The following is a 10,727-nucleotide window of genomic DNA, read 5'->3' on the forward strand; positions in this document are numbered from 1 at the left end:
GATAAAAGCATCATATAGTCAACCCAGGACAGGGATCATGTTCTCTTCTTGTGAAGAGCCACCAGTGCACAGTGGCAGTCGCATCCCACTGTAGCTGACAGCAGCATGATATGACCAAGAGCCTTTGTCAGAGCAGCAGGAGTATTGTGGACAGTGGGAGCTGAACAGCTGAGCATTGAGAGCTTCCAGCGCTGTGTTGAGCTGGGTTTGGAGTGTTTCCTTGGGCTCCTTGTGTTGTTCACTCATTACTAATGCTCTAAACAGAGGCTTACAGAAGTGTGGTTGAAAACAAGAAATGTGAAATTTGCAGAGCAATGTTTTGCTGTCTCTTTCTGCTGTAGGAGGGAGAAATTGGGCTGAATTGTTTGGCCAAAATCAAGGTGACCTTCAAACCCCTGGAAGCACTGGAGTATGGAAGTGTGGCTTACTGCAGCATCTCAGGTACAGCTCCTTTGCCCTGCTTCTCTCCCCCTCAGTGAAGCCATGGTGCAAGCCTGAGCCTACGGGGCTCCCATGGAAGTGCTGGGAAGAGTCCCTGGTCAGCAGGGCAGTGCTGGCACATCCCCCCTGGCCCTGCAGCCTCCAGGGAGTCTCCTGTGCCAGGCCAGGGCTCAGAATGCTGTGTGTGCCTGACTGATCCCAGAACAGCCCAGGCAGTGCAGGGAGAGGTTTTCATGCCATGGCTTTGCCAGCATTCCTTCAAAGGCCAGAGAGCTGCAGAGCAGAACAGCTTTAGTGAACAAGCACTCAGCCCCTGCAGGCCCCTGGCCTCCAGGATGATGGGTCCATTTGACATGGATCCATCATCAGGCAGCAGGAGCTGAGTTAGAATTGTGTTCCCTGAGCCTGGATCACCTCCCAGTGCCCAGACAGCAGCAGAGCAGAGGTGACTGAGCCCCCCTGAGCCCAGGCTGTTGGTAGAAGGAGCAGCCTTGGCCAGCACCTGCCTCTCTCCCTTTGTGGGATTTGAGCCCTTGCAGCTCTGTCTGTGGAAACAGAACGCAGTGCTGAGTGTCAGGAGTTGGGGACTTTGGCAAAAATGTCCTGTGCTCCTGGGCCAGGTAGTTTGGGAATTGCCAAACTCTGTAGGAGCTTTGTGCCTTCACTGAATGATTTCAAAGCTCCACTAAGTGCATGGGAAGGACAGCATAGAACCAGAGTATGTTAAGGATGGAATGGACCTTAAAAGCCTCTGGGCAGGAACACCTCCCCCTAGAGCAGGTAGCTCCAAGCCCCATCCAGCCTGGCTTGGAACACTTTCAGGGCTGGAACCTCCACAACAGCCCTGGGGAACCTGCTCCAGTGTCTCACCACCCTCAGAGTAAAAAATTTCCTAATATCTAACCTAAATTTCCTTTCTTTCAATTTATACCTGTAACTCCTTGGCCTGTCACTACAAGGCAGCAGAGATGTTTTAAACTCAGCAGACTGGTGGCTGAAATTGGAAAGCAGCCCAAGGAATGGGTTAGAAATTAGAAGTCAGCCCCAAGGCTGAGGGAAGAGGAGGGTCCATATCCTCTCCTGCAGCATCAGGAGCTGGTTGCATCCAGCTCAGAGTCAGGGACTAGCACTGAGGCAGCCTGGAAAATACAGTATAACAGAGGGAATGATTGTACTGCAATGGACATCTCTCCCCAGGCTGTGAGAGCAGGCTGCCCCTGCACCTCTCAGGGGAAGGCCAAGGACCCTTGGAAGAATTCAGCTCTCCTACTCTGAACCTTGGGAACATTTCTATTGACACCCCCCATGTCTATGAGGTGAGCAGCAGGGCTTGGGGTGGATCCTGATGGCTCCTGAGGGAGGAGCAAGCCTGGTGGAAGTGTGGAATTGCTGCCAACCTGGGCATTTGTGAGCAGGGAATATTTGATCTACTGGTGAAATCTGGGAGGGTCTGAAAGGCGTGTCTGTTGTTCATGAAGGCCCAGTTCCTTCCTTGGGAATCAGCTGGGAGGCTTGCTGCAAAACAACCCCTTGGCACATGAAACAAAGCCTGGGTCAAAAAGGGATGTTCAGAGGCTTTTGTGGCAGTGCCAGACACAAGGCACCTTTGGACTGGGCTGTTCAGAAGCAGCTGGAAGAAACTGGCTGCCTTTGAGCTTCAGTCCACTGCAGACAGCTTCCAGTCAAGTGTCTCCTGCTTATTGCTGCAAGTCACAGGAAAGCCATCCAGCCTCCTGGCTCAGTGCTGGCCCTTGCAAAGGACTTGCGAGTTCTTTCCCTTGCTGACCAGTCCCTCACCACACTTCAGCCTTGGTGCATCTCTGGCTCTAGAAAGAGAAAAGTGTTCCTGGGAATAAAGCAAAGCATTTTTCTACCTATTTGCCTCCTCCCCAATAGTGTCAAGTTTGCAAAAAAAACCAAAGAGAGAGCAGCTGAAAGAGGTAGAAAATGAGGCACTACATCATGCCAGACACTTCCAAAAGCTTGGCTGTGGGAGGCAAAGACATGCTGAGTTTTCTTACCAAAAGATGGTGCTGTCTATACATTTTGATGCTGATGCCTCATAATCAGTGTATTGTTTTCATGACATGGGAAAAGGTGGATGAGTAGATGATGCTGTTGGAGCTGTGCTCAGTGGGGCAGCAGCAGCTCTGGGGTGATTGACTACACAGAGCTGCAATCAGCCCATGTTGCTCTCAGGGCCAGGTCTGAATGAACTTGGTGTAGCTGATCAGAGGTGCACTGCTCTGTGTCCATGGGATAACCCCAGGGTTGTGGACTCCAGTTCTGTGGAGTTGCCACTGCTTTGCATGAAAAAGGGCAGAACTTGTCCTGTTGTATTTTTTTGCCATTCATAGCATCGTCTTCTATTTCTGGGTATTAATTGCATCATTAGACAATAACTCACAAGAAGGGAAGATTCCACATGTATTTCCATTTTGCTTTCTTGCTGCTGCAGGTGGAACTGATAAACCTAGGAGCTATTGATGCTCCCTTCACCTATAGCCCTTCAACTGCAAACGTGGGCTTCTGCTTCAAGTTTGCGCCTGAGGAGGGCATCATTGCACCCGGCGGGACCCAGACTGCTCAGATCTCCTTCAGTGCCACCATAGTGTGGAGGTTTGAGGAAGAACTCCAGTTCAGTGTGGCTGGATCTCCTATGTCTGCACTCCTGACTATCAAGTACGGACGGTCAAAGCCGGGCACGTGCCCCGCACATCCTCAGCACAAGAGAAAGTGGTGCCCCATGTGAGCGGTCCCAGCCCCTCCACGGGTGCAGGATCGGTGCTGAAAGCCAGACAACTCTCAGTGGTGGATCACTGGGCTCGTGCGTTAATGAAGAATGCAGCTAGCTGCAAGAATTAATGTGAATTGCAGGACACATTGGTCATCCACACTTTAAACACACTTGCGGCCCCATGTTCCTGCCAGGGCTACGCCCATCTGAGTGTTGCTTGACGATCAGTCGCCGTCCAGCGGCCACCACGGTGGTTCAGCTGGGGTTGCCTCACAGGCCAGTTGACTGTGGTCAGCGGCGGTGGTGATGGTGGCTCACCGGTGCCCAGAGGGAAGGCGGTCAGGGGTTTGGCAAGGGATGCGTTTCCCTCGGCGGCCTCAATTTTTTCCCTGTGACGCAGCAGGCATCATCATCGTCATGGCTGTCATCGTCATTGTTGCCGCGCAGGGCCTTCATCCCCCTATATGCAGACTCAAGGACTGCTCCATAGTTCCCCACTCCCAGAGTGAGCCACTGGGGCAGAGTTTGTCCTTGCAGGGCCCGTACCGCGGTACGGTGGTGGTGGCAGCTGAGGAGAGTAAGAGACAGCGTTGAAAGCACCGCCGTGGGCCGAGAGAAGGGAGAGGACAAGAGGGAGATAAGGCGCAGGCCTCACCCCCAGCCTCCCCCCCACGTGGACGGCTGTCTGCAGGTGGGTACTGCAGGGGTACTGTGCCATTGTGCGTGCGCGTGAGGCGAGAGCGCTGGGGACAGATGTTCCAACCCCCTCCTCCCTTCGCCTGCCCTCCTCCTCTTCTGTCGTGGTCTCGGGGCGCAAATAGCACCATGGCTTTTCTCTCTCTCTCCACCAAGGCCATCACGTGCCGCCTGGTCCCCCATCAGGGCTGTCTCTGCCACACTCCCTTTTCGGTTCTCATCTCCGGGATGGGGCACTCTGTCTCCGCTTCTCTCCCTCTGGCTTTGTTTTCCCCTGGTGCGAGGGCGCCAGTGGGGAGGAAGGTGAGGCTGGTAGGTGGGAGAAGCTGCCTGGCTGTTGGCCTGTTGGCATGCTGCTTCTTTAGGAGCTGCATGGGCCAGGAGGTGCGGCCAAGCTTTGGCCTTGCGACCTCAGATCAGACATGGCAAGCCGCTGAATTTAGCATATAAGTCAGCCAAGGAAAAGAAACTAACAAGGATTCTCTCAGTAATGGCGAGCGAAGCAGGAAAAGCCCAGCGCCGAATCCCTGCCCCGCAGTGGGGTGTGGGACATGTGGCGTACAGAAGTCCCAATCCCTGGCGGCACTCTCGGGGGACCCAAGTCCTTGTGATCGAGGCCGCAGTCCGTGGACGGTGTGAGGCCGGTAGTGGCCCCCGGCACGCTGGGCCCGGGACTTCTCGGAGTCGGGTTGCTTTGGAGTGCAGCCCAAAGCGGGTGGTAAACTCCATCTAAGGCTAAATACTGGCACGAGACCAATAGCCAACAAGTACCGTAAGGGAAAGTTGAAAAGAACTTTGAAGGGAGAGTTCAAGAGGGCGTGAAACCGTTAAGAGGTAAACGGGTGGGGCCTGCACGGTCCGCCCGGAGGATTCAACCCGGCGAGTTGTGGTCGGCACGGGTTCAGTGGAACCTCGCCTCCGCCTCCCTTCCGTCCCCTGGGCGAACCCTGCCCGCGGAGGCAGGCTGGGGGGTGCAGGCTGGTCCGGGGACTGCCGCCCAGCCGGCAGCTGGCGCTGTCCGGGCACATTTCCTCTGCGACGGTGCGCCACGACCGGCTCCAGGTTGACTGGGAAGGCCTCCGGCGGGCAGGTGGTCCGACGGGCAGGTGGTCCAGTGCTGCGCGAGCAGCAGCGGGTATTACAGCCCTCGGGCAGCAGGTCTCGGCCAGTCCCGGGGCCGAGGGAAAGGACTGCCACTGCGCCCTCCTCCCCCCACATCAGTGGCGCCGTGGTGGGGGGCATCATTTCCCCGCCTCTCATGGGGGGGGGGGGAGTGGCATCCTCGCAGCACGGCGTTTCGCGCAGGGGTGTGGGGGCTGGGCCTGCCAGTCTCCGGCGCTGCTGTCAACCAGGGTGGACTGCCCTCAGTGCACCCTGCCCGCGCGGCGCTGCCGGGCCAGGCTCACGGGCCGTGCTGGGGCACCCGGGGTCCGCAGCGATGTCGGCTACCCACTTGACCCATCTTGAAACACGGACCAAGGAGTCTAGCATGTGCGCGAGTCAGGGACCATTGTCGAAAGCCCGCGGCGCAATGAAGGTGAGGGCCGGCCCGCACCGGCTGAGGTGGGATCCCGGGGCGCGTGTCGCGCCTGGCAGCCCCGGGCGCACCACTGGACCGTCTCGCCCGCCGCCCCCTCGCGGGGCTGGGGAGGTGGAGCGTGAGCGTCCATGCTAGGACCCGAAAGATGGTGAACTATGCCTGGGCAGGACAAAGCCAGAGGAAACTCTGGTTGAGGTCCGTAGCAGTCCTGACATGCAAATCGGTCGTCCGACCCGGGTCTAGGGGCAAAAGACTAATCAAGCCATCTAGTAGCTGGTTCCCTCCGAAGTTTCCCTCAGGATAGCTGGCACTCGGCAATGGGCAGTTTTACCCAGTAAAGCGAATGATTAGAGGTCTTGGGGCCGAAACGATCTCAACCTATTCTCAAACCTTCAATGGGTAAGGGAGCCAGTTCGCTGGCGTGGAGCCGCGCCGTGGAATGCAAGTGCTCAGTGGGCCACTTCTGGTAAGCAGAACTGGCGCTGTGGGATGAATCGAACGCCGGGTTAAGGCGCCCGATGCCAACGCTCATCAGAGCCCAGAAAAGGTGTTGGTTGATCTAGACAGCAGGACAGTGGCCATGGAAGTCGGAATCCGCTAAGGAGTGTGTAACAACTCACCTGCCGAATCAACTAGCCCTGAAAATGGATGGCGCTGGAGCATTGGGCCCATACTCGGCCGTCGCTGGCAGTGCGAGGCCCGCGGGGGCTAGGCCGCGACGAGTAGGAGGGCCGCTGCGGTGCGCCTCGAAGCCTGGGGCGTGGGCCCAGGTGGAGCTGCTGCAGGTGCAGATCTTAGTGGTAGTAGCAAATATTCAAATGAGAGCTTTGAAGGCTGAAGTGGAGCAGGGTTCCATGTGAACAGCAGTTGAACATGGGTCAGTCGGTCCTAAGCAATAAGGTGAGCGCCATTCCGAAAGGGCGGGCAATGGCCTTTGTTGCCCTCAGCCGATCGAAAGGGAGTCGGGTTCAGATCCCCGAATCCTCCGAGTGGTGGAGATGGGCGCCACGAGGCACCCAGTGCGGTGACGCAACCGATCCCAGAGAAGCTGGTGGGAGCCTCGGGGAGAGTTCTCTTTTCTTTGTGAAGGGCCGGGCGCCTTGGAATGGATTCGTCCCGAGAGAGGGGCCCTCACCTTGGAAAGCATCGCGATTCCGGCGGCATCGGGTGAGCTCTCGCTGGCCCGTGAAAATCCAGGGGAGAGGGTGTAAGTCTCGTGCCGGGTCGTACCCATATCCACAGCAGGTCTCCAAGGTGAACAGCCTCTGGCATATTGGAACAATGTAGGTAAGGGAAGTCGGCAAGCCGGATCCGTAACTTTGGGATAAGGATTGGCTCTAAGGGCTGGGTTGGTCGGACTGGGGCGCGAAGCGGGGCTGGGTGCGTGCTGCAGCTGGACGAGGTGCCGCGCGCGGGTGAGTGCGCTCCGCGTGGCCCGCCCGGGCGCTGGGGCATGCACGTGCACGGTGGCGACTCTGGACACACACCGGGTCCTTCCTGTGGATCGCCCCGGCTGTGGCGGGCGCCGCCCGCTCCCCGCTCCGCCCGCCCTCCACCTTGCCGCGGCCGGTGCCCCAGTGGCAGCCGTCATCGTTGCGCACCACCGCCCCAGCGGTTCCCGCCAATGGGGTTCCCGCGGTGTGCAGCCAGTGTGCGCGCAGCCGCAGCCGGCGTCGGCTGAGCAGTTTGTGCGGGGGAGGGTCCCCGGGGGAGGGTCCCTGGGCCAGCGCCCCGCCTCAGTCGGTGCCTAGCAGCCGGCTTTGAACTTGTGCGGACCAGGGGAATCCGACTGCTTAATTAAAACAAAGCATTGTGAAGGCCCGAGGCGGGTGTTGACGCAATGTGATTTCTGCCCAGTGCTCTGAATGTCAAAGTGAAGAAATTCAATGAAGGGCGGGTAAACGGCGGGAGTAACTATATTTACTAACTGGGCATAGCCGCGGAAGTCGCACCTCCTCGTGGTCCTGCCGGATACCCTCGTGGTAACTGAGTCGACTTCTGCCCCAGTGTGGGAGAGGGCGCATATCAGCCCTCCCTATTGTTGGAGTCACCACCCAACAATAGTTTCACGAATCGCTGAAACAAAAAGGTTGGCACAGTTAGTTCGCTGTTGCACAGAGCCTTGTCCACGGGCTGTTGTTGACACAGTTGGTAGTTTGAGAGAGGGTCAGCTACTATATGCTTCTACCCTCACTTGGACTTGTCACTTTATTGCTTACTGGACTGACAAAATGGCTTTGCGTTATATCTCGACTACCACTCAGACTGACCCATTAGATCTAAGGGTCATTGATGCCAAATTACCATCTATGCCCTCTGTGCCCAGGGAAGAGGGATTCGATCTTGCAAGTTTGGAATTTTTTAACTCCAAAATTGTTAAAGAAGATGGTGTACATCATGTGGATGTTTGGTAGGGTTTGGGGCAACTCCCTGAGCCCTATGAGATCTCCCCTATGGGGATGGCCCAGGATGAGGCTGAGAGTGCAGTGGGAGGTACCGAAGAGCCCAAAACACCTGAGGCTGAGAGCACGATGGGAGGTAGTAAAGAGCCCAAAACACCCGAGGCTCCTCACGGGTCTGAAGGTGATGGTATAACGCCAAGAACACCTGTCGTGTCCATGCCTGACAAACAACCATCTTGTCCTTGTTGTGAGACCTGGTTTACTAGGATGTTGGGGCTGATTGACCATCTCAAAAGGGCACACAGACAGAGAAAGATCATTTTCAGGTGTTCAAAATGTGGTAAGCAAAATCTAAAATGCCACAGTATCTCCTGTCACATCCCGCGCTGCAAGGGGGTGGTGTGTGTGGCTCCCACTGGGGAATGGGTCTGTGAGGTGTGCCAACGTGGGTTCGCTACTAAGATTGGCCTGGGTCTGCACAAGAGAATAAGACATCCTCTTGTGCGAAATGTGGAGCGGATTGCTGCTTCTCATCCCAAAGAGTCATCGGCCTGAGGGGCCCACAAACGGGTATGGACTGGGGAGGAAGAAAGAGGCTCTTCCGGTACAATTGGTGGACGAGTTTGCCAGTAAGTGGAATATCAACCAACTTATAGCGGAGCATATTCCAACTAAAATGGCAAAGCAGATTAGTGATAAAAGGCGTCCCTCCGTGAAAGGTCATGAAGGACTAGTAGGTGCCACTGGAATTGAACATCCTGCCAGGTTTGCTAAGTTGCCCAAGGAGGGACAGTTAAAGCTCCAATTCCAGAAAGTCATCAAAGCGTGATTATCGTTTGGCAAATTGACCATATATCGGGAAGCCTTCAAGAAAGTTCTTGATGGGCAAGATCTAGGTCGGGTGGTGAAGGATGTTTATAAGGAGTTTCTTGGTATTCTGGGTGTGCCTAGCCAAACTAAATCTATCAAGGGTCAAAAGACGCAGGCCTCCCGTGGCCAAAAAGCATCCAAAACTCCATCAAATTGGACGTGCAAAAGAGCTATTAAGAGGGGATAATTCTTGAGGTTCCAACTGCTGTATGATTTACATAGAAGGCGCCTCATGCGTCATCCTGGACAGCACGGAAGCCTCTCAGTGCCAATTACCATCAAGTGTTCTCCACGATCACTTTAAAAGAAGGTGGGATACATCTGATATATTTGGTGGCCTACTGAATTTCCCTCCATATAAGGAGGCAGCTAACACCACATTCGAGGCCCTAATTACTGGAAAAGAGATTGATAAGAACATGAGAGAGATGTGTAAAACCTCCACTCCTGGGCCAGATGGGATCACTTTGGGTCAGATTATTGCAAAAGGCAATAATCCTTTTGCAATAATTTCCCCGGTTGACTGAGATCTTCAGCCTCTGGCTTATCACCAGTACTGTTCCAGATGCGCTGCGGGACTGCAGGACAGTCTTGATACCCAAGTCTTCGGATGCAGAGAAGCTTGGTGATAGCAATAACTGGAGGCCTATTACTATTGGTTCAGTGGTGATTAGGCTGTTTTCCAGGATCGCTACTGTGAGGCTGTCCAAAGCATGTCCCATCAACCCCCGGCAACGGGGTTTTATTTGCACATCAGGTTGTGCCGAAAACCTCAAGTTGTTACAGCTTGTGGTGGAACAGCTAAGTGAGAGCACGAACATCTGGGGGTTGTGTTCGTGGACATTGCTAAGGCATTTGACACCATCTGTCATCAGCATGTATTTGAGGGTCTGGTCCAGCAAGGGGTGGATCCACACATGATAGAGTTGGTGAGGGAAATGTATCGGGATGTTAAGACGTGCATTTCCATGGGAAGAGAAAGGACAGACCCCATATACATTCGCTCAGGTGTCAAGCAAGGCGACCCCATGTCACCTTTGCTGCTCAATTTTAGCGATGCACCACCTTCTATATAAACTCGAGAATGAAGGTGAGGTTTTCCATCATGGGGGCTGGAAATTTACGGCCATGGCATTTGCCGATGACTTGGTGCTGCTGAGTGACTCTTGGGAAGGCATGTGTCATAACATCAAAATTTTGGAGGCCTTTTGCAATCTTACTGGCCTCAGTACGCAGGGGGGAATATGTCATGGCTTTTACATCAAGCCGACAAGGGACTCGTATACTATCAATGATTGTCCCACGTGGGTGATTAACGGATCCCTCCCTAAAATGATCGACCCAGGGAGCTCAGAAAGGTACGTCAGCACATGGGTTGATCCCTGGACTGGCTTTGCAGATCCTAGACTATCAGAGAAGCTCATGGATTGGCTCCATCGGATTGGTCGTTCGCCCTTAAAACCTCTTCAGAAAGTCGATATACTCAGGACCTATACCATCCCGAGACTGATATATCTGGCTGACCATACCAAAGTCAAGGTGGGCCTACTTGAATCCCTTGACCAAGTCATTCGTAACATGGTTAAGGAATGGCTTCATCTTCCCCCAAGTACATGTGATGCGATCTTGTATTCGAGTTTTAAAGATGGCGGTTTAGACCTCATCAAGTTGGCGGCGCTCATTCCAAGCATTCAGGCGCGAAGACTCCATAGATTAGCCCAGTCTTCGGATGAGACTCTTGTGAAGTATCTAAAGGAAGTATATCTGGAACGGTTATTTGAAAAATTGTGGTTGAAAGCGAGGGGGACACAAGAATCCATCCCATCAATTTGGGAGCCTTTACCATTGGTAGAGTTGGGGGGCGACGATGGAGCCTGGCTGGAATGGGAAGCACCCATCCCTAAGATTCATTACCCAAGACCTTGTAACTGGAGGAAACGAGAATTTCATAAATGGACCCATCTGGTTGCCCAGGGCCATGGGATTGAGCATTTTGAGAATGATGAGATCAGTAATGCCTGGATAAGGCGGTTTAAGGGCA

The 10,727-nt window shown here is 54.6% G+C and overlaps 2 pseudogenes; both read left to right on the forward strand.

Moving 5' to 3' along the window:
- The first annotated feature begins 3,241 nt into the window (after positions 1 to 3,241).
- LOC128937721 (5.8S ribosomal RNA) lies at positions 3,242 to 3,394 on the forward strand (annotated as a pseudogene).
- Positions 3,395 to 4,280: 886 nt separating this feature from the next.
- LOC128937751 (28S ribosomal RNA) overlaps positions 4,281 to 10,727 on the forward strand; it is an 8,067-nt pseudogene continuing 1,620 nt past the window's right edge.

The sequence above is a fragment of the Melozone crissalis genome, unplaced genomic scaffold (assembly GCF_028551555.1).
Source record: "Melozone crissalis strain CALT ecotype California unplaced genomic scaffold, PUWL_Pcris_2 ptg000021l_1, whole genome shotgun sequence".
Classification (NCBI taxonomy): domain Eukaryota; kingdom Metazoa; phylum Chordata; class Aves; order Passeriformes; family Passerellidae; genus Melozone; species Melozone crissalis.